The following is a 24,807-nucleotide window of genomic DNA, read 5'->3' on the forward strand; positions in this document are numbered from 1 at the left end:
ATAGCAAACTGCTTCTTCACACCTGAAACGTGAGTCTCGGTCAGGACCCAAACGTGGACAAGTGATCTAGACCCCTACCCGCATCCCAGGGCCTTTGCCTAAGCTGTTCTCTATGCTTGGAATGCCCTCCCTCTCACCACCTCCCCTCCTGGGCCTTGCTGTCCACCTGTCCAAATCCTACCTAGGTCAAGGGCCAGCTCGAATATCAGCGGCTCCACAAAGCCTTCCCTGACCACCCTAGCCAGAAATAACTTCTCACTCCTCTCAGTTACCATAGGTCCGTGTGTGTTTTCTGGCACTTAAGACACTCGCCATTTTATTTGGGCTCTGGGGTTACCTCGTTTTTTCTACACCACTTAGTAAGAGCCTTGAGATCTGGATCCATGTCAGTTCCTCTTTGAACCGTTTCCCCACCCTGGCACCTCCTTGTACAGAGCCAACACTTGGTAAAAGTTAGCTGAATGAACAAATGGTTACCCCAGCAAGGACAAAAACAGAAGCAACTGCAACATTCTGTATCCCCGCTTGTGCTGCCTGCCCTCCTCCTTCTTCTATAGCTTTTAAAAATATATTTACTTGATCCACCAATTACCCACAGGAGGTTTGGGGACTTACTGATAAATGTAGACAACTCTGCAGACCAAAAAGTTTCCAGAGACCCTTCTAATGACAAGCGAGGCCTAGGCCAATATAGGCGCTGGGGGAGTCTGAGTCCCTGGTCTGCTGACAGCCGGCTCCTGGGAATGGAAGTGTTATTTTCTCAAAGAGCTTCATCTGCTCTCGTTCATATGTGCCAGTTCCTCAGCTGAGTAGAAACTCCTGACTTTATTTTTAAATACAGACTCCAATAATAGGCTAAGTAATTGCAGATCTTCCTAAGGCCTTATTATACATGTACCGACATATTGGACTTTTAAAAACCCATATTTCTTTTCCAAAAATGTATGTTGAAAACCTTAAATTTCAGCATTATATGTAGTGGTAATGTGTATTTGTTTTTTTCCCTCCCATAGGAATCCTGAATAAAAAAGAACGACAAAAAATGCGGATGCATGGGTGACAATTTCTCAACAACGTATCTGATTACTCACAGAGGTAAAAGGATTCTCTCTCAACCATAAGTAAGAAAAATGTATATTATAGTATAGTACATAGTCAAACTTCAGTAAGACAATTTCCATCCTCGTGCCACTAATGCTTGAACAGCTGCAGCTCTCACTGTCTTTGCTGATGGGGCCCATAAATACTACTGGGAAATGGGACAGAGATACATAACGGATCTTCACCTGCCAAGATCAGGGAAATGAATGTCAATCGCACCCTGATGCGGAAGCACTTTTTTGGTGGCGAGTGATGAATACTGCCATTTGTCCTATGCCACGCAATCTTGGACAAGAAAGCCTAACATGGAGAAAAATGGTGGGAGAAGATGCTGTTCTAGGACACTTGAAAAGAATAGAGTGTCACTAATTATTTGGCCAACAGGAATAAAAATGAAAGAAGAGTACGCCAATATGATTTAGTTTAGAGAAATGTTAAAACTTAAGAGCATACCGATGCTGTACCTATCATTTCATTCAATACAAAGGTTTCCCTCAAAGTATGACTCTTTTATTGAAAAAACAACATCAGAAATATCAGGGAGTCAGAAGATGGCAGGGTGATCTATGTTCCTGGAAACGATTCAGTGCAGTGATGACATGGTGGGCTGAGATGTCAGGGAGACCTGAGTTCAAATTCTGACTCCACCACTTCCCTGCTCTAAGACCTCAGGAAAGTGACTTGACTTCTCAGGTGCTTGAGTTCTTTTTTTGATAAAGCAGTGATAATAACAGAATCTGCCTCACCCACCCACGTTGTTTGTTACATGACATAATTAAGATAAAGTTCTTAGTGTGTGCCTAGAAATTAGTAAGCAGACTAACAATAAGTGTAGTTGTTGTGGTTGCTGCTTTCTCTTCTTCCTTTTCCATCATCATCAGCAGCAGGAGCATCACAACATCTCAGCTGTTTTGTGGCTGATTTCATTAGTAAACATTAGGAAAAGAGGTGAGAAGACTATCTCCCACCAAAATATGGGGCAGTCTCCCCTTCCCACATCAAACTCCAAAAGAAGTACTTCTAATTATAAAAGTCTTTTTTTTTTTCTTTAAAGCTTGGCAACATAACCTAATAAACATGTCCATCTAATTCATGCCATTCTTGCTTTAACAAGCAATGACCACTGTAACAGATATCTTATTGAGTAAAAAGGAGAAAACAAACCAAAAAATGCGATAGAAAGCACTGGGTTCCGTTACTCATGGGTCCCAGATTTAGGTACATCACAGGTTCTTTGTGAAAAGAGATGAAGCAATGATACCTTCAGCTCTCCAAAGAACTAGACAGGGTCTTTTTTTTGGGGGGGTAGGAGTTTATTAATTAATTAATTTATTTATGGCTGTGTTGGGTCTTCGTTTCTGCGTGAGGGTTTTCTCTAGTTGTGGCAAGCGGGGGCCACTCTTCATCGCAGTGTGTGGGCCTCTCACTATCACGGCCTCTCTTACTGTGGAGCACAAGCTCCAGATGCGCAGGCTCAGTAGTTGTGGCTCACGGGCCTAGTTGCTCCGCGGCATGTGGGGTCTTCCCAGACCAGGGCTCGAACCTGTGTCCCCTGCATTAGCAGGCAGATCCTCAACCACTGCGCCACCAGGGAAGCCCCGACAGGGTCTTTTTCTGTTTTCAGTCATTTGGGATCACAGGCTAAAAGCTACTTCATTCTTTTCTTCCCCCTTTCAATAGACTTGAGTTCTGAAGGTCTAGGATGAGTGGTGTGTGAATGACTCCTTCTAATTCTGTAATTCTGGTGGTTTAATCGCATCAAGTCTAAAGAGTCTTTCCTGTGGGTCACGTAAGGTTGAGGCAAGTCCGCTCTTGAGTGGAACATGCCACTGCAAGCCAGCAGGGCCTTTCTGCAGGTGTGCCCCCAGAAGTGGGTGAGGGGCCCAGCACAGGTTGGCAAACAATGGAAACCTCCTGTTCTGGGTGTTAACTTTAGCTACCACAGCCAGACAATGTTGCCAGTGGTGTGGAAGAAAAAATTGCTGTAGCCAGCTGTGTTGTTCACAGTTGGTTGGATTCTGTGTAGCTCCAAATGGTGATGGAGCCAACAGCCTGCTGTAGCCAAGGACAGAATGATGGATGATCTATATACTGTGTCCAAGTAGAGAGAATGGCAGAAGTTCACTTCAGGGTTGTTAAAATGCTAATCTGGGTGAGTTAACAAAAGCTTAATAGAAAAGAAAAGTTTGAGAAAAGTATACCTCGTGCGGTATCTAGTGGACCACTGATTTGATCACTCTTGGTTACATAAACGGTTGCTTTTCAAAGTAAGAATGTTTCCTAGTTATCCTACTGGGAAGAGTGGAAGCAGCTTCACTTATCAGCTGCACTGACACTTGTCAGGGTCTGAGGAGGAAAAGTTAGCCCAACGATAGCCGCCTTCACTGAAAAGGGTTATGATATGCTTAAAATAGTTACATGATTTTCATTCTCTCTACATGTCATGGGAATAGATCAAAACACATCTTTCCCCCACAACTGGAAGTTGGCAGCTGTTCACAAAATAAGCTGCAACCTAAGACACTGGCTTTGGTAGATTTTAACTCTAAGTCTCCATTCACATGAGCCATTGAAAGCGAGATCTCCTGCTCCAATGACAGTTTCAACATGTGAATTACACTAATAGTACATTGCATTATTAGTGTTAAAGGCAGGAAGATTGGCCCCCTATAAATATGTGGTATGGATAATCTTGTCTTAAAATCTTTAGGATGAAATAACATGCTTCAAAAAAAGATGCAGATTTACATTTCTTGCCAAAAGATCCAGTTTTGCCACTCTCTGTTTCTTTGGATTCTTCTTTCTTACTTAAGTTGAACGTAGAGAAACATGTCTGCCTCACCTGATGTTGGAACATTGGCTAGCACAGCTCCTTGCAAACGACAGGGACTCAATAAATACTGACTGGCTGGTATACCTCAAGCCCTTCTTGCTTCCTCTAGAAATGAATCTAGAATGGGCAGGCTTAAGGTCTATTAACTGAAATAAAGGGTAATATTTTATCTTGTAATATGCTAAGAAAGGAGTCCACCTCCTATGGTTACACCAATAATGTTTAGACATTCAGCCAGGCTCTTAACTCCGCATAAAATGCATCATAAGGGTGAAAAATGACCCTATTTCAGATGCATTTTTCACTCTTTGTCTCTTAGTGAAACTCAAACGCAAGAACAATGACTAAGCTAATTACCAAGGCTTATTTTGATGGAGCAGCAAGAAGTGAAGAACTTCTCCAGTTTCAATAAGTCCTTAACAATTATGGGCATTTTTGTGAAACAAAGCTCCAATTCCTGCTTACTTTGTCTGTGTGCCTTTCATGCAATAGAAACCACCACACAGGATTCAGGGGCCTACTTACGCAGAGCACAGTTACTGGACAGATCCTTCCTGTTTAGCAAGCAGCCAGTGAACTTAAGTCCACTGGATTTCTAAGGAAGTTACCCTCACTCTAAGGACTAATAGGTTTGCGTCACAACCATCTTTCAAATCCATCCAAACGAGGGGAGGCAAGACCAGATGGTGCTATTAGAGGGCACCTAAATAAATAAACACGTAAATAAATAAATACAGAGAAAGAGGGCAGAATGCCCACAAATCTAAATCAAATTCAGGTTAACTAGCTGTTTGGTGAAGGAGAAGCCACGATATTCCAGGCACGCTGTCCTGCATCACAGAAATGTTCCTCAAAAAAGATTACCTATGTAGCATCCCTAACAGAAACAAGGACAGGTAACAACTAGAATCCAATAAGAAATAGTAACTGGCTGTTAATTTCACCAGATGTACCACTGGAAGAAAATGGTTTGCTAAACAACACCATTTGGAAATCTCAGGGTTATTTATTTGTCTTACTGAGAGCACAGTCTAGGGACCTAAATCAAAGCATGGACACTAACTTTAAAAACAAAACTCAGCTATGTTTATTTACCTCAAGATGTTTAAGTTCATGGTAATATAGGCCCAAGTCTCAGAGCTTACTTGGCAATTTCTATTCATCTAAGCCAGCGTAAATGTTTGTGTAATATTTGCCAGCCTGACAGAATATGCCTGTCACTCACTACATTAAATGTGACGACACACAACTTAATTTCCTGAGTGAGATATCAAAGAGAGCAAGGGGATTTTTTTTTTAACAACATGAATAAACCAGCATCAAAACCTATTGTTAAACCACCAAAAGAATAGTAAAATCCTCACCTTGAGCTGTCTGGGATAAGATTTCTCAATTCTACAAGGAAGAAACCTTGAAAAAATTCTCCAAACAATTATTTCTCCAATTCTGAGGAACGGAGACCAAACCAGATTTAAAAATGTTAAACCTTTCCCCAGGACTTCAGCCTTGAAATAAAAGCATCCACTTTACTGCCCCAAATATCAAGTAGAGGGAAGGACAATCCTTAAAAAGCAACTAAACATTTTACCGCAGACTTAAATTCTTAGGAGCCAGAAGTTCTTGGGAAAATTGCCCTACACCTTTCTTCTCCCAAGTAACTGGAAACACTACCGTTATTTTTAAGGGAAAGCCGTGGCCCATAGTGATGGACATAAGGTCCGATTATTGTTTGCAGTATGTATATCTGTTATAATGATCTACTGTTCCTTCTGTGTGAATATCCCAGCTGAACATAGTAAGGAGTGGGGATGCCGGAACCTGGGTTACTGTCTGGTCACCTCAGAATGAGGAGCACTACTCTGGGTTCCTATAACACCGCTACTTCCCTCCTCTCTAGCTCCATGACATTTAGCTCTTTACAAGATCGGGATTTAGAGAATCACCTGACAGCAGTGGTCCCGAGAGCTGATTTAACAAAAAATTTTCAAACCCAGTTCTCATCCGCACCTTCAAGTCTTTTATGACCTTTAGTTTCAATCCAAGAGTTATACACGACAGAGGAAGCGTTAAGCCCTTCCAAATTACCCAAGGCTGCTGCTGTATCAGTTTCTGCAGACCAGGAACAAACATCATTGCTGTCAAGACGGGAGATAAAAGTTTCCCTACCTTCCGCCTCACCATCCCCCTGCCAGAGGCTGCCGACGCGAGCGGCGGCTCCCTCCCGGCTGCAGAATGCCTCTCGCCGCCGGAGAAGGGGCTCATGCAAAATTGACTCTTCCTTATTTGTTTCCATCCATAATTGATGGGTAGATGAGAACGTAACACATCTCAGCGCTGGGCTCTTGCCGCCTGGCGGAGACCCTGTCCAAGACGCTTCCGTAAATCATTTCCAGCCGGAGAACAAAGCACGGAAAGTTGCGGGGGAGAGCGGCCGGGAGGAGGAACGGGGCGCCGGGTGGGAGGCAGGCAGCTCTGGGCCCCGGAGTCCACCCGCGGCGCGCTCGGCCAGCAGGGGGAGAGGGAGGGTTGGGAAGTGGCCGCCCTCCGGGCAGAAGCCGGTGCTGGAGCCTGGAGGGCTGGGGGAGGGCCGAGTCCCCCGAGCCCCCGCCCCTAGCCAACAGGCGCTACTAGTGGGCCGCCCGACCCGGGGGCGCACTGACAGGTAGCCGGCGTCCGCCTTGAGCTGCTCGTCCGTCCGCGGCTGAGCTGCGCCCCTTCTCCTGGCGCGGGCGGGTGCTCGCCCATCCACGGCTAGCCTGGCCCAGCGGTCCCAGAGTCGGCTCCCGGGCGGGCAGGCGGAAGGGGGCGGCGGAGCCAGCAGCCGGATCCTTCAGCCTTGGCTCGGCGGTCGCGCGGGCTGGGGACGAGGTGCCCGGCACCGAAGCAGCCGGGTTCCCCCTGGTAAGGTGCGGGGGAGCGCAGAGCTGGCGCTGCCTGGCGAGAAACTTTTGCTGGCTCCCTCCTTCCGTTTTTTTTTCCCCCGAGCGGGGTGCACAGTGTTGGGGGGCCCACTCCCCGCAAGCCTCCAGCAATGCGAGTTTTGACGCGACCGCCAAACCTCTCCAGCCCTTTGCGCGTCCCTGGTACGGCAGGCGGAGGGAACAGCTTGGAAAAGAAATCAACTCTCCAGTGCCAAGACACACGCATACGCACACGTACACATACAGCAGAAGCAATTCAGGCTCTAAGGATCAGGGTCCGATCCCCACCAGGCGCCTAGAGCATTAGCAAATTTTTATAGGGCTGTCTTACCTCATGGGGGGAGGGGGGGAGGCTGGTTTAAAAAAAAAAAAAAGCTTGTCACGCTCAGGGAGAAAAGAAAATAAAAAATAAAGAAAAAATTAGAAAAAAAGAGATATATCCCTGTGTCTCTAGGTTTTGGCTTCTTCGATATAATCCTGAAACTCGCCACCACCAGTCCTTGCAGCAGCGGCAGCGACAACGACAGCAGCAGCGGGACGGAGCGGGAGCCAAACAAATCGAGGCACGGCAAATGGTGTAATTCGATCCATCTCCAAGTCAATCCATCAGGCGAGCCGGAGCCTCGTTCCCTCCCCGCACTCGGCAGCTCGCGGCGTGGGGCCCACCCCCGGGCGCGGACGGCAGGAGGCGCGGGCGGCCCGGCGCGCTTGCCCTCTCCCGAGCGCCGCGGCCAGCGCCGCCTGGAGGCCCCCAGCCCGGCGCCGCGGCCCGGCTGACCCCTCGGTGGCCTCCGCGTCCCTCCTCCCCGGCGCTCTGCTGCGCGCCCTCCCTCTCGCCACCTCTGAAGAGCTGCTCCTTCCAGCAACTCGCAGCGCCTCAGTCATCCAGCTCGCGGTGGCTGCTGCAGCCTGAGAACAGCCTTTTCGCTTTCCTACCTCTTCCCCTCTTTTTTTCGCTCCCCCACTTTTTTTGAGCTTTCCTCCAGACATTTACAGGCCAAGGCGTTGCAGCCCAGAGGAGCTGCAGGCACAGTTGCTCCGTAAAGTTATGCCTTAGTTTCCTCATCTAAGATTTATTTTTTAAGCACATCCTTACAAGCCCGCCCCCATATTACATTTGTCGTCCCCCGCCCCAATTTCTCTTTACAACCACTAAGCAAAACAGCTAGGAAGAAGCAATCAAACATTGTTTTATCTTTATAAAATACAGAAATTGCCTACTAAAAATCCCATTTCTACTTTGAATGAAAGCCATTCAGTACGGTATAATTTTGCAGGCTAATGAGCCGGTTTTACAGGCAAGTGTGTCGTGTAATATGTTCTGGGAGAAATGAAAATGTCCTTGAAGTGACATCATTTCAAATTGACAGTCACAAAGGAAAGGAAAAAAGTCACATACTTAAAAACAAGAGGATTTTAATCCAAACTTCATATCCAAGAATAGGCTGTGTTTTATTAAAATTTCCAGTTGAATTATGAATCACTGAGGGGTCTAAATGGCTGGAATGAACCATGATGCCCTCATTTAAAGAAAAAGAAAGAAGGGAGCATTTCCGCCAAACTTTAATTTTCATTTGAGTATGGTTAATTACCGTGAATGAGAGGAGAAGGGGGCAGAGAAAGGATTTTCCTTTCCTCAATGGTTCCTGCTTTCTCCTCAGCACAGTTACATGTTTACATTTAGGAAAAATACCCTGTACTGAGTTATTTCTAAAACTTCCACTGACAGCCTTGAAAAGGAACTCAAAAAAGACACCCCAAGGAACTGCTGCAGGACTCACCCGGAGAACCGTTTCCTCGCTAGTTAACACTTTGTTACCAAAAGGAAGAAGGAGGGAGGAAGAAGGGGAGTCTTTAAAAATATAACTCTCTTCCCGCTGTTCCTCCCATTAGAAGTAAGGGGTAAGGGGCGGAAAGAACAGCTTTGGCAACACAGCTTTGTGATTTTTCTGTTGTTGTTAAGGCTTTTGTTGGCTGGCTGGCTGGTGTTTTCAGGTTGTGCTGGGCTCTGACATCATTGCAAATTACTTGGCAGTCCGGGCCCTTTCCCAGCCAACTTCTGACCCAGAAAGCTGTGCCTGTTTTACTGGTGTCCAGTCATTCCGTATTTTCTCCATCAAGGGAGCAAGCCCCGCTGCAGGCAAAGGGCTCTGTGCACTGAATGAAGATGCAAGAGGGTGACCAGTGGTTTGAGGAATACTATCGCCACCCACCTGGAGGCAGAAAGCTTATGAACTGCTTCTGTCTGCAGTAGCAGACAAGTAGCAGAGAAGAAAAAAAAGTTCAGTTCTCCAGATTCTTGAATTCTTTGCTGAAATTCTGCGATGGCCACCTTTACAGAGCGCCACCCCAGAGAGTACAGTTTACCTGAGATTGAGTTTTTTAATTCAGGAATAAAAAAACCTTTAGGTTGCAGAAGAATATGCTGATAGGTTATTTCGAGCCAAGGCTTAGATATGTTTTCAATCTAGACCTCAGAGCCAATCCCCACATTTGGTCCAATAGGGAAAGAGAGGTAGGTTAGTGGACTACCTACTGACGTCAAAAGAATGGTACCCTTTATCTTTTGGTCAGAGCAAAATATTACTCTTAAAGATTCATCATTTTCCTGGTTCCCAGAACCAGCATTTGGTCCTTTCAGTTGATTTTACACACTTAACCTTTTAGCCCTGTTTACTTCTCCAGCTGGACTTTCCCCTTCCCTATGGTTGCTTTTGGCTCCAGCATTGCCCTGCTAAGTGCAGTTCCCCACTAGGTCACACTGTTTCATGTCCCCATGTCTTCACTTGTGTCTCTGCTTCCTGGGGTACTCTTCCTCCATTACTGCATGTACTTTAATTTCTGCTTTTCTTGGCTTTTAATAAAAATTTCATTTAGGTGTCAGAATTTCCCTCATCCCACTGGCCCCCAGGATGGGTTTAAGCACCTCTCTTCTGTGCTCTCCTACCAAGTTCACTTATGTAACTTATCACAGGGAAGGGAAAATAACTGTTTAGGATGACTTCCTTACTGGGTGCTTCTTAACTGCTAGGATCTTGTCTTATTTACCTGGACAGCCCTAGTGCCTAGCACAGTGCCTGGCATTTAATAGATACTCAATAAGTATTTGTTAAACAGATCTGGCAAGGAAACCCACAACTTTCTTATACTCTTTTATGTGCTGAATCAGGGAGTATAGTCATCTCTAGATTGTATGCTCCTCCAGAGTAGGGATTTATTCATTTGTGTCCCCAGGGCAAGCAGCATAGTATCCATGTAAGGATGTTCATTGAATGAGTGAGGAATGAATAAATGAAGAAAGGAAGAAGGAAGGAAGGAAATAAGGAAGATTTTGGTTCTTTTCACACCTAGAAAGAATACTTAAAAGTGGTCAGTGCTTTATGGGCTTCCCTGGTGGTGCAGTGGTTGAGAGTCCGCCTGCCAATGCAGGGGACACGGGTTCGTGCCCCGGTCTGGGTAGATCCCACATGCTGCAGAGCGGCTGGGCCCGTGAGCCATGGCCGCTGAGCCTGCGTGTCAGGAGCCTGTGTTCCACAACGGGAGAGGCCACAACAGTGAGAGGCCCACATACCGCAAAAAAAAAAAAAAAAAAAGTGGTCAGTGCTTTAGATAATTAGTGGTTATGCTTTTGCCGTTATTGCATATCTCCCAGGAGTGATAAGTAGTAACTATTTACAGTCTCTTTTTTGTTTCTCTCTTTACTTTAGGAAAAGTTCAAAACTTTATTTCTATGTTTCATTTCCAATCTAGTTTTAAGAATAAAATGTATCTGAAAATTATAGAAAATTTGTGTGTAATAGTCAATAAAATTTTATCAATCATTGGAGAGTACCACTCCTTAACTATTACAGTTATTAAACAAAGCAATAGTGCTTACTATCTGCCAACCTCTTTTAAGCATTTTATAAGTATTACTGCTTACAACAATTCTCTCATTTAAGTACTATTATTATCTTCATTTTGTAGAAGAGGAAACTGAAGCTTAGAGGGTTTAAGGTACTTGCCTAAGGCCACACAGGTAGTAACTGCGTAGGAGCTGAACCCTCACCTCTTACTTAGTTGTAATAGTGGTTAGTAGTGAGGTCACAGTTAATAGCAGCAGTAAATAGTGAAGGCTTTGGAATCATTTGACAACCTGGATTCAAATCCAGACTCCCCCCCTCTCTTGGGATAATTTATTTAACTACACTGTGTATCAGTGTTCTCGTCTGTGAAACAGGAGTCATAACAATACTTCAAATGGATTTTATGAAGACTGAATGTGATAATGCATGTAAAGCGTTTAGCATCTTACTTGGAACACAGCAAGCACTGAATAAATATTAGCCAATGTTATTATACGTGCCCGGTAGGCAGAGCAATCTTGGAATCCTGCAGAATTGGATTAGAAATTTAATCCAACCTCACACTAAATGTGAGACTTCAGGTGAAAGCACATGGTACACAACAGGTTTGCAGAACATTTTTGTTCCATTCCATCTCCTTCTTTCCCTCATCTATGTATATATGTCTATTAATTCAGCCACATACACTACTTAGTATCCAGTTGATAAGAAATAACATTTTGTATGAATTTTAATGAATCATACAGTTTAGAATGTAGAATTTCATGTTTCAAAATAAAACGATATCGGTATTGAAATTTCAAAGGTAGCTACAGCTTCTGTGATTAGTTTGGAATGCACATATAGTATTCCTTGTGTTCGCACATTATAGAAAGTGCTTTCAAAACTCTCCATGACACGACAAATCATTAATAATGTAGACCCAAATCTCGGCATCTGCATGGGCACGGCTGGTCTCCTTATTTCAGCAGTCTGCATATGAAAGTGACTCTGTCAAGACACTTCACTTCAATGAAACATATTTATCATGGTAAAGCTTAAACCTCAGATTTTACTGACATAATTCATTTCTATTATCATGTACTATGATAGTACACCACCACAGCTATGCTTATGTTTGGAATGGTAAAAATGTGCTTTTGTAGTCATTGTGATTGCTCTATCTTAACATGAATAATTTTGCTGTGCACTCTGAGTAAGGGGAATGCACCGTGCATGTATGGAAATAATAAATCAGTTACTTATCTAGTTTTGCTAATGACTCCTCAGGTGCCACTGTGTGGAAGGACACTGAGTGCTCAAGCCAAATAAAAAGAATCAGGCTTTTTTTTTTTTCCCTCATCAAAAAGATGAACGGCAAACAACCTTTAATAATACTAGCTCTTTTGAAAACAGACAAGAGGCAGGAATGCTATCAACATTTTATCAAAGATCTTTTGAACAAACAGAAGCACAATGAAGTTTTTGAATGAAGGGTGAGTTGCTTAATTTTACTTATATATACTTTGGGAAGGAATACTTAGGACACAGGGAGGTCAGCTTATATCCTGGCAGATGTAAGGAAGCTGGGACTCTGTGTAAGTTCCTGACAGCCTTCTCTCCACAAATTTACAGTAACCAAGCCTCTGACCTTGAAGAATTGGGACCGAATAATATCTTTTTAATGTTAGAATGTCCAAGGAGAAAGATAATGAAAATAATCGAAAGGGGCAGAGATTTAGAACATTTTATCTGTTTTAAAAAATATATAACTTTTTACTTTGTTTTTAAAAGTAGATCTCCTTGCCTAATATTGTTTTTATTTTTGCTTGAGCCAATGTTAAAATTCAAATCAACAAAGGGAGAAGGAACTGTGGCTAGCCAATATTTGGCTACCCACAATAGTATCACTTAATTCTTACCACAGCTCTTGGAGACAGGCATCATTTAGGAACAAAGAAACCCATCCTTGCTTAAGTTAACCATCTTGTCAGGATTTTTAGCCCTTGTAGATGATAGAGTCTAGAGTCTAATACAGGTCTGTTTGGCTCTTACATCTAATTTTCTTTCTAGGACACAATGCTCTGAAAAATGGAAAGAGCATAAGTTTAAAAAAATATGTCTTGCATAATAAAGGAAACAAAAAAACCTTGTCACATATAAACGAGTGTCAGGAACTCTTCAACGGGGTTTATATCATGGTTTAAACCTCTATACATTATATGCATTCTATTACCCACGTAACTCCCTTGAATCGCTTGTAAATAAGGAGATAAAAGACCTGTTTAGCAGCATGTGAATTTATATTAAAATCAACCTCACTGATTAAGCTACAGGTATTTCAATTAATGGATAGGGCTATATGATCATACCTTTGGCAAAATAATAATAAGGGCCAAATATTATTATTGTTGAATGCTCTAAGTACAGGAACTTCTATATGTTAGAGCCAATTCTTTGCCAGAAACCACTAGGGCCATCTATTGGTTAAAAAAAAAAAAAAAAAAAGACTAGGATTCTGGGTAATTCCTGTCTTTCCAAATAAAGTCACACAAAGGATACATTTTTTCTTTCCTTTTGCTTTCTCAGATAGGATGCTTACTATTATGGACATTTTATTAATATTGAATATATTAGAGTCATTTAAAAAATTACACTGCTAGTATGAAAGGGAGTCAGGAAAGTATGTGTACAGGTGACAGGAAGAAGCTGACATTCTAGGATAAAAATCAATAGCAAACACTGTTAGTGTTCCACTGTAATTATAGGAGTTGTCTAAAATCCCCAATGCCCTATTAAACTGTGATAAGTGACAAGGCCCAGTAGCACAGGGGAGATACACCTGGCTAACAAGTGTTTAAATCTGGGTCTGGGATATTGTGTCACTGAGTCAGCAATGGCACAAACTAGGTGACAGAAGGTAATGCTTGCTCCACCAGCCCCAGTTACAGGGGTTTTATTTGTGTCCTAGAAGGAGGCTTGGGGGAAACCTACAACTTATCTAACCTTTGGTTGGTTCCACAGAGTGGTCTGCACCCATGTTCTCCTCGTCCCCAGATCTCTCTGGCCTTTGAACCTAGAACATATCACTTGTTGACAGTCTGCAAGGAAAAACAATAAGGCCTATTACATTTTTAGAACAGACTTTCGTACCAGGGTGGCCCTAGAAACCCAGTTAGAGTTAAACATTATCTGATCCACTTGACTATGGGCCAGGATGGGCTCCTCCATGGCTGTCTTCTACAAGCTTGAATTGTGATGGTTGCTGAAAAATCACTTCAAACTTATATTATCAAGGAAAGCTTTAAAAAGGAGCCTCACAGAGTTTGCCATTGTCTGAATTTGTATTTTAATTACAAAGGTAAAAGAAGAAACTGTTGGCTAAGAGCCTTTCTGGAAAATCCAGAAAGGTCCAGAAGGACTGTTTAGAAATTTTTAACAGTATCACACAGCCATTAAGTTAGTTATATTATATTCAACAGTTGACTTTTCAAATATTACTGCATCTGGATACACACACACACACACACACACACACAGACTGTGTAATTTTCCTCCAAGAGTCCCTATTTAAAGGCTTTGTGAGTTATTTTACTATTTTAAAATTTGGGGAATTGTGCTCATAACATATCCCAATATGTTCTGAATTTCTGGGTCATAATTACAGAATAAACAGATTCACTTCTCATCACAAATTTTAATTAAGAATTCCAGTTATGTAATTATTTGCTAATGAAAAATAGCTACTCAGTACCAAACCATACCATTAAATATGTTTACTCAAAATTATGTTTTCTAAAGATAGTTTCCATAGGTCAGTTTCTCATTTTTATGTCATCAACCTGATGTTAAAATAAGAGGAAAATACTTATCTATTTTATCGAGCCACGTGGGGATTCAGGAGAAAAAGATAGTCTATAATTGCTGGAAATAAATTAATTTAATGTTAAAGTCTAATTAGTCATGATCTCAGCTCTTCATAAATGTCAAGATACTGAATTCTGTGATTTACCTTTGTTTAGATCCCTTCATGAAGATACCCGATTGTCCATTCATTGGCTGGGCTTTTGCCTAGAAAAGGGGTCAGTGGAGGCAATTATTTGCCCCACATTTATTTATTGTGCTTTAGAAAAAACTACTCCAATCTGGGTTACTGATTCATTAAATATGCTCTTGGTTCCCATGTGATAGGAGAACACTCAATTTGTTTGCTTTTGACTTATTTGCCAGCTTTTATGTTGATGAACAAAAAATATAAATAAATGAACAAATACATAATCCATTTTGATATCAGGCAAGTGTGCAGCCTATTGAAGGGAGATATTTCTAGAAATTTCAAACAAAGTTAACCCTTCCAAGTTAAACTGCTAGAAACATACAAAGCCTGAGATAGACTATGTGCAGAAAGGTTTCCCCTAAGAGACAGTGAGTTTAAAGGGAACAGAAATCAAATCAGGGCATTACAAAATCCAGTCAAGGTGACGAGAAGATATCACCCAGAGAAGAACATAAGTGAAGTGGAAAAGGGCAGGATCATTCACTCATTTATCCTTGCATGCATTCATTTTACCATTATTAATAGCAGTAATCTGTTTTGTGTAAAGCAATGTCCAGAGATAAATGAGAAATATCTCGCATTTAGACAGCAACTTCAAGTTTGAAAAGCAGTTTTATCAGTCAGAGTCCTGGCAGGAAACAGATGGCACATTCGACTTGGGTAATTTGAGGAGCCTTTAATAAAGAGATTATTTGTAAAGGTATGGGTAGAGTGCAGGGAACCCACAAGGGAGAGTTACCCTGGGGCCTAACTTCTCCTAGGACCTAAGCAGACAGAGGAGGGAGCAATTAGCAGAACCTGGAGACATAGTGGCGATGTGGAGAGGAACCCCTTGCTTATAGGTCAACTCCTAGAGGCAGAGAGTAGAGCAAAAGGACAGAGAGTGAATCTGGTGGAGCAAGTGGAAATTCACTATTTAATTTGATTTTGAGCCTTAAAGAACACTAAGTGGTAGGGATCTTAATTTTGCGAATGAGAAAACTGAAACAAGGAGATTTGTTCATCATAACTTAGTTACATTAGCAAAGCCAGACCCTGAACCTGAGTCTTCTGAATCTCAGGCTGGTGCTTATCACACTGTCTCCCTATTTCCTGCCTTTGGGACTTCCTTATTATACTTATCTCACCATATCACATTATTTACATGTTTTATCACATACTAGACTGACCTTATTGAGAGAGAGAAGTAGGTCTTTGTATCATTATTGTCTAGAATAGTGGCTGGGACTGGAATCCTGGAGACATTTGATGGATGCAATAATGAGTGAGAGGGTGCGCATCCTAACTGGAGAGACAAAATGTGCAGAAGCTAATATCATATGTGGCAGTAGATGCTGAATCCAGAAGTAGAGAAGGAGTGCTGTAGACAGATGGAAAAAGGGGGTGGGAATAATAGTGAGGTTGTAAAAGACTTCATGATGTAGGGTCATATGAGCTGAGCCAAGCACTCTGAAAGACGAGTGTCAAAGGTAGAGGATTATAGCCAACGTGGACTGTGGAACAGAGAAGGCAGGAGAGGGTGGCAGGGGTGTGGTACACTTGGGGCGTGCCTGCCGTTCCTGGAGGCAAAGGAGTAGGAGATGTGACCAGAAGGACGGGCTAGGGTTCTGTATGGGATTTCTGAATTGGCACTTGCTGGAGTTCGAAAGTTTTTCTCAGGGTGTTTAGAAGCCATAGTTTTTTTCTTTTTTAACATCTTTATTGAAGTATAATTGCTTTACAATGGTGTGTTAGTTTCTGCTTTATAACAAAATGAATCAGCTATACGTATACCTATATCCCCATATCTCCTCCCTCTTGCGTCTCCCTCCCACCCTCCCTATCCCAACCCTCTCGGTGAACACAAAGCACTGAGCTGATCTCCCTGTGCTATGCAGCTGCTTCCCACTAGCTACCCATTTTACATTTGGTAGTGTATATATGTCCATGCCACTCTCTCATTTCGTCCCAGCTTACCTTCCCCCTCCCTGTGTCCTCAAGTATATTGAAGTACCAAGTATACAAGCAGCTCATGCAGTTCAAAATCAAAAAAACAAACAACCCAATCCAAATATGGGCTGAAGACCTAAATAGACATTTCTCCAAAGAAGATATACAGATTGCCAACAAACACATGAAAGGATGCTCAACATCACTAATCATGAGAGAAATGCAAATCAAAACTACAGTGAGGTATCACCTCACACTGGTCAGAATGACCATCATGAAAATATCTACAAACAATAATTGCTGGTGAGGGTGTGGAGAAAAGGGAACCCTCTTGCACTGTTTGTGGGAATGTAAATTGATACAGCCACTATGGAGAACAGTATGGAGGTTCCTTAAAAAATTTAAAATAGAACTACCATATGACCCAGCAATCCCACTACTGGGCATATACCTTGAGAAAACGATAAGTCAAAGAGAGAAATGTACCACAATGTTCATTGTCGCACTATTTACAATAGCCAGGACATGGAAGCAACCTAAGTGTCCATCGACAAATGAATGGATAAAGAAGATTAGGTGCATATATACAATGGAATATTACTCAGCCATAAAAAGAAACACAATTGAGTTATTTGTAGTGAGGTGGATGGACCTAGAGTCTGTCATACAGAGTGAAGTAAGTCAGAAAGAGAAAAACAAATACCATATGTTAACACATATATTTGGAATCTAAAAAAAAAAAAAGTTTCTGATGAACATAGGGGCAGGACAGGATAAAGACGCAGACGTAGGAATGGACTTGAGGACACGGGGAGGGGGTAGCTTAAGCTGGGGCAAAGTGAGAGAGTAGCATTGACATATATACAGTAGCAAATGTAAAATATATAGCTAGTGGAAAGCAGCCGCATAGCACAGGGAGATCAGGTCGGTGCTTTGTGACCACCTAGAGGGGTGGGATAGGGAGCATGGGAGCAAGAAGCAAGCGGGGAGGGCATATGGGAATATATGTATACGTATGGCTGATTCAGTTCATTATACAGCAGAAACTAACACAACATTGTAAAGTAATTATACCCCAGTAAAGATGTTAAAAAAAAAAAGAAATACAATTCAGTGGCTTCTTCTCTCAGTTATCTTGGACAACATGAACATCACCATTTTACTTGATTTGAAATGTTAACATGAAATATAATAGAGAGTGGATCATTTCAGAGTAAGAAATCACATCTTGACAGCCAGCTGATGAAATTCTACAACGATAAAGATTAGATCACTTCCAATTCTCTTTATGAAAAGTTCTAGAAAAAATAGAATATGACTTTAATACTTCAAGGACAGTTTTCCTTTTTATTTAGAAAAAGAAAGGTTATGAAAAGTGAGTGTGGGGGGCCATGATCATCATGATATTATGTAATGGTCAGGGTGAGCTTTGAAGTAACAGTATTTTCAAGAAAATTTATAATGTCATAGAGGATTAGAAAAATGGCCGCTTTATTTTTTCTTATAGTGATTTGTTTTCATTTATATTATGTATGTCATATGAAAACATATAGTGTTTTCATAGTATTTAGTGGGGAGAGAGAGGGGGGAATATGGGGAGGGGTGCAGAAAAGAAAAAGTAGAGCAAAAAAGTGAAAGAAAAGGAAGACAAATAAGAAATCTAATTAAATTTAATGACACATTTCCAAGAAAAAGATATAGTCTTTAGCAACATCTGCAGTTTCAATTTCTAAACTGCAGGTGCTTACATAGGTAGGTACTTACTTTTTTTTCTTTTTGTTTTATTATTTGCCATTAATAGATGAAGAAATAAAACAGATATAAGTATTTGTTAATTTCATGCAAACCATTTCAAATTACACAGAATGTTATAGAATGTATGCTTAATTACATAAGCAACCTTTGTATAAAAAACATCACTGTATTGCCCTCTATAAACATTTTATGAATCCATTTAGTTTATGGTTAAATTAAGAGAAAATGAAAGGCAGGGATAAACTACAAAGGATTCTTTCCTTATCTTTTAAACAGACTTCGTTAAAACTGTAATTTAGTGTGATGTATATCTGAGCAATCCAAGAGTAGAGATGGGACAAAGCTACACTTGTATTAGTCAAATGTTGACAAAGTAGTGTTTGGCTTTTGATGAATATTTAATATGCCAGAGAGCTCTCAAGATTCCACTTTAGCAGTGAGATCTGGAGCAGTTTTCAGCAGGGACTGAATTGCTGATCTGGCCTCCTGAGCTCCCTCTACCACTTTTCTCCCTCTGATATTCCTTAAGTTGCAGAGAGGTAAAGAAACGCAACATCCTGTTGCCGAAACAGTCTCTTATATGTGCTCAGTAAATGGAGACAAGTAGGAAAAGGACTTGGGTACTGAGGCAATCCCCACTCTGGGAAAGGAGCAGGTTCCCCTTGGTTTGAGGAGTATGGCTACCCAGCAAAGGTTTCTGACTCCCTGGTAATGGCCTTAAGCCTTGAGGGCTTGATGGAAAGCCAGCATTTTTTCATACTGCAGCAGAGAATTTGGCCCTGATTGGAACATCCCCTCCCTTGCCTCTTGATCAGCCCAAGTCAAGACAGTTCTTGTGGGACAAGAACACAGGACTTTCACAGAGGTCTGGCCTTAGGGATTTCTACAATTCAGAGGGATTGGGAAAAGCAATGATTGGGAAGGCCTGGTGTGATTAACAAGTGACTGTCTGGTTGAAGTGGGAAATGGGGTAAAAAATCTTGGGGGTAAAAAATCAGGGGAGAATGAATTCTAAAACCCTCTGCCAAAGATTATGGAAATTATTAAACCATATATTGTTTTATTCAATTGTTTTCTTAGGGTGAGTGCAAAGAGCACAGGTTTTGGTGTTTTGCTTAGCTTTGGTATCCCAACGATTCCAAGTTTCAGTTTCCTCTTCTGTAATGTTGATATAATGTGTAACATGAGGTTATCATTAGGAGTAATTAATTTTGTGAGAACATATGTAAGTTTTATAGAGTAAAACTGTAAAAGCCTATATTAAGGTTAGGTATTACTAAAGTTCAGAGACCAACATGGTGGCCATACAGCACCATGGGGTGCTTTGTTAAATGTTATGCACCACACCTGCCTCTCTTCCTTCTCCGTTACTGATCTGTCCCTCTAGTGTCCTTCTCTCCTCTCTCATGAGCACCACTGCTTTAGTGACCCACTGTTATACTGTGTCTCATAAGTTCCTCAGAGCAATAAAGAGGGTAAAAGAAATTGCCTCCAGCAGTGAGAGCTAGAAAGCAGGGGCCATATTTGTATCCCTAGTGCTTAGGTCGGTGTTTGGCTAAATACATATTTATTGAAAGCACGATTTGAGTGATAACACAGAAATTATTACCAGAAAGGTGAATTACTCCTACCACTACAGTACATCTGTTAAAAACTTGAAATACATCTTGAGTACAACTCTGAAACAAAACTACAGTAGGATAATGCTTTAACATGATCAAATGTAAACTGCTCAAATCGAAATCCAACTCAGTTCTTAGCGGTAAAATCCAAGAATTCCTCTTAAAGAAAAAAAAAAAAGCCATGGACATCAGTCATCAATTGCTACTATGATTTTGAATGTGCTGCCCAAAGTAATAAATCAAGAAAGTGAAATATAATCATCAATATATTAGAAAGAAGGAGGAGAACATGGTAAAAATTTTAGAAGAATAAGAGAGTATAGCAAGATTAATAGTTCATAAAATAATGAAAAAATCATGAGCTTTCCTATAAGCCAAATACCACACAGATATTGCAATGTTTATTGGGAAAATATTCCATTCACAAAGGCTAATTACACATAGGTTACCTGAGGATAAACTTGGAAAGAAATGTGCTGAATGTATATGAAGAAAACTGTAATGTTTTTCTGAGGAACATGAAAAGAGATGGGTAAATGAAGAAGATTTAATTCCTACATAAGAAGTCTCAATGTGATAAATATGTCTATGATCTCTAAATTAATCTCTAAATACAGTGTAATTGGAATTAAATTCCCAATGCTTTTTTTTTGGTGTTGGGTTACTGAAGACTACTTTAAAGAACACTTAGAATTATAGTATACAGCTAGTTTGGATAGTTTTGGACAAAGAAAATAACCCTTGCCTACTCATGTAATAACATGTATTTTAAAGCTATAACTATTTTACATTTGGTAGTGTATATATGTCCATGCTAAGATAGGGAAGATGGGAGGGAGAGGCAAGAGGGAGGAGATATGGGGATGTATGTATATGTATAGCTGATTCACATTGTTATAAAGCAGAAACTAACACACCATTGTAAAGCAATTATACTCCAATAAAGATGTTCAAAAAAAAAAAAAAAAAGCTACAAGTAAAACAGCGCTACAGTGATGCCGGAAGAAGCATCCAAGTCAATGGACCAGAGCAGAGGATATGGATAGATACACATTTTAATGTACAAATTAAATTTATCCTAATATGCAAATTAAACATAAATATGGTAGCATTTCAAGCAACAGCAAAAGGATAAATTATTAAATACCCAAGCTGAAACAACTGGCTCTCCATTTTGGAAAAAAAGCTGGAATTCTCTTTCACATTTGATTGCCTACCCAAAAAATAAATTTCTAATGGATCAAATATCTAAATTTTAAAAAGAGATTATAACAAAGTGTAAGTGCTTATTTCCACAAACCTAAAGTAGGGATAGAGTTTCTAAATATGACACAAAACCAAAAATCATAGAGAAAAAGACTGATATTTTTACTATAAAAATACAGAAGATTATATATAGTGAAAAACACAATAAAATTTGAAAATACTAACTAGAAATTGTTTGCAAGAATGAAAGTATTATTATTTTTAAAAATAACAGCTGTATTGAGATATAATTCACATGCTAAAAAATTTATTCTTTTAAATTATATAATCCAGTGGTTTTTAGCATATTGATAGAGTCATGTACCCATCACTACAATCTAATTCCATCTCATCATCCCTAAAATAAACCCTGTACCCCTAAGCAGTCACTCCACATCCCTCCTCCCCCTGTCCCTGGTAATCATGAATCTATTTTCTCTCTCTAGATTTGCCTATTCTAGGCATTTCATACAAATGGAATCATACAGTATGTGGCCATTTTTTGTCTGGCTCCTTTCAGTTAGCACAAAATTTTCAAGGTTCATGGTTCATCCATGTTGTATCACATATCAGTACTTTATTACTTTTATGGCTGAATCATATTCTTTTGTATGGATAGACCATATTTTGTTTATCCATTCATCAGTTGATGGATGTTTGGGTTATTTCTACTTTTTGGCTATTATGAATAATATTGCCATGAACATGTATATACAAGATTTCGCATGGATATATGATTTCATTTCTCTTGGGTATATACCTAAGAGTTGAATTGCTAAGATAACCCTACATTTCATTTTTTGAGGAACCGCCAAACTGTTTTCCACATTGGCTTCATAATATTATATTCCTACCAGCAATGTATGAGGGTTCTAATTCGTCTTTGTACTCACCAACATGTGTTATTGTCTGTCTTTTTGATCATAGCATCTTAGTGGGTGTGAAATAGAATCTCACTGTGGTATTGTTTTGCAATTTTTAATGACTAAAGATGTGGAATATCTTTTCATGTGTTCATTGGCCATTTGTATATTTTCATTGGAGAAATAATTCAAGTTCTTTTGCCCATTTATAAATTGGGTTATTAGTCTTTTTAATTAATGAGTCATAAAAGGTCTTTATATATTATGGATGAAAGCCCCTTATAAGGTATATGATTTGCAGATGTTTTCTCTCATTCCATGGGTTGTTTTTTCACTTTCTTGATGGTATCCTTTGAAGCACAAATGTTTACAATTTCAGTGAAGTCCGACTTACCTATTTTGTATTTTGTTGTTTGTGCGTTAGTGTCATATCTAAGAAACCATTGCCTAATCCAAGGTCACAAGGCATTATGTTTTCTCCTAAGAGTTATAATAGTTTTAGCTTTTACATGTAGGGCTATGATTCATTTCTGAGTTAATTTTATACGGTGTGATGTAGGGGGTCCACGTTCATTCTTTTACAAATGAAAGGACTAATATTCTTAATGTATTAAGTGCACTTCAATAATAAAAAATGCAAATATGCCAATCATAAAAAGGCAAATGGGGCTTCCCTGGTGGCGTAGTGGTTGAGAGTCCGCCTGCTAATGCAGGGGACACGGGCTCGTGCCCTGGCCCGGGAAGATCCCACATGCCACGGAGCGGCTGGGCCCGTGAGCCATGGCCGCTGAGCCTGCACGTCCGGAGCCTGTGCTCCGCAACGGGAGAGGCCACGACAGTGAGAGGCCCATGTACTGCAAAAAAAAAAAAAAAAAAAAAAAAAAAAAAGGCAAATGATATTGAGCAGGTAATTTCAGCCAATTGACCTATAAAAAGGTAACAATTTCATTAGTAATCAAAATGCAAATTAAAACAATGAGTTATCATTTATATTCAATAATGTTGCCATTAATTATAAAGAATGATAAAATCCAAAGTTGAATATGTATGGGCACATGAGCATTCTTGTATGTATTGGTGGGAGCAATTTGACACTATGTATTTGAATGTAAGATGTGCTTATCCTTTCAACAAGAAGGCCCACCTCTGTGAATTACTTCTTTTTTTTTTTTTTTCCGGTACGCGGGCCTCTCACTGTTGTGGCCTCTCCCGTTGCGGAGCACAGGCTCCAGACGCGCAGGCTCAGCAGCCATGGCTCACGGGCCCAGCTGTTCCGCGGCATGCAGGATCTTCCCGGACTGGGGCACGAACCCATGTCCCCTCCATTGGCAGGCGGACTCTCTACCACTGCGCCACCAGGGAAGCCCATGAATTACTCCTTTTAAAAAGAATTAGGCAACTACCCATAAATGTATGTATACTTAAGTCTATTTATGATAGCAATAAATTTCAAACAACCTAAAATATCTATTAATAGGAGAATATTTAAATTATGGTGTATTCAGTCACTGGAATACCATACAACTATTTAAAGTGATGAGATGTTAATATATTGTGCATAGAAATACATCTACTATATACTAATATAAAAAGATAAGCTGTAGAACCTCTTATTTCATATGTTTTCATTTCTGAAAAACAAAACCAAAACGAGGAGGGTGTGCGTCTGTGTATAAATCAAAATGTTAAAACCCCTAAGTTTTTAAAACAGGTAATTGTCTTTCTTCTACACACTTCCATGTACTATCAGAAGTATTCTTCTTTCATTGAGTAGGAATTAATTTTATTTGCAGCCAAAACTTAATCTTGATTAAGAAAATCTAAAACCTTGTAAAACTTTTCAATATGTTCCCACATAATGATGCACACATAAACCTACCCCATCTTCCCTCCTCTCCAAAAAAAGAGAGAAAGAAAACTGGGCCATTATTATTATTATTATTATTATTATTTTTTTTTTGCGGTACGCGGGCCTCTCACTATTGTGTCCTCTCCCGTTGCGGAGCACAGGCTCCGGACGCGCAGGCTCAGCGGCCATGGCTCACAGGCCCAGCCACTCCGCGGCATGTGGGATCTTCCCGGACCGGGGCACGAACCCATGTCCCCTGCATCGGCAGGCGGACTCTCAACCACGGCGCCACCAGGGAAGCCCAAACTGGGCCATTATTTAGCGTTGGACTGAAATGTTATTCTTATCTCTACTAATTGATTTGGATATTTCAGGGAGGGTTTTTTTTTGCCAGGTTTATCTAGATTATTGTATTAATTTTCTACTTTCCTTTATGAAAATATAAGTTCAAAGAGTAAGAGCCATCTTACAGGCATCATTTTTCCCTCCAGGAAGTTTCTGGAAGTTGTCAGAAAGTGAGTTATTTAATGGTGGGTTCTTTTCTCTTTTTCCATAAAAATAGTGACATAGATGAACCTTTACATAGAGGACCAAAAATGTGTTATGTTATTGATTATGACATAAATAACAGCTCTAGCCAATGTCATAACTTCAAATATATAAATATGCATCTTTATATTTACTTTAAATAGCAAAATTCTATTTCAGGTCCTATAAAAATAGCATGCAGGGCCTCCCTGGTGGCGCAGTGGTTGAGAGTCCGCCTGCCGATGCAGGGGATACGGGTTCGTGCCCCGGTCTGGGAGGA

The 24,807-nt window shown here is 40.7% G+C and overlaps 1 protein-coding gene across 10 annotated transcripts in view; it reads right to left on the reverse strand.

Moving 5' to 3' along the window:
• Window positions 1-7,589, reverse strand: part of SEMA6D (semaphorin 6D) — a 56,521-nt gene extending 48,932 nt beyond the window's left edge. For 9 of the 10 annotated variants that reach the window (XM_081228204.1, XM_081228203.1, XM_081228197.1 and 6 more), the window contains exon 1: window positions 6,101-7,589. The gene's annotated coding sequence lies outside the window, so the exon portion shown is untranslated. The remainder of the gene's footprint in view (window positions 1-6,100) is intronic. The other variant, XM_081228198.1, reaches the window with a different exon arrangement.
• Window positions 7,590-24,807: the final 17,218 nt, after the last annotated feature.

Source organism: Mesoplodon bidens (assembly GCF_964165515.1).
Source record: "Mesoplodon bidens genome assembly, chromosome: 3".
NCBI classification, from domain to species: Eukaryota; Metazoa; Chordata; class Mammalia; order Artiodactyla; family Ziphiidae; genus Mesoplodon; species Mesoplodon bidens.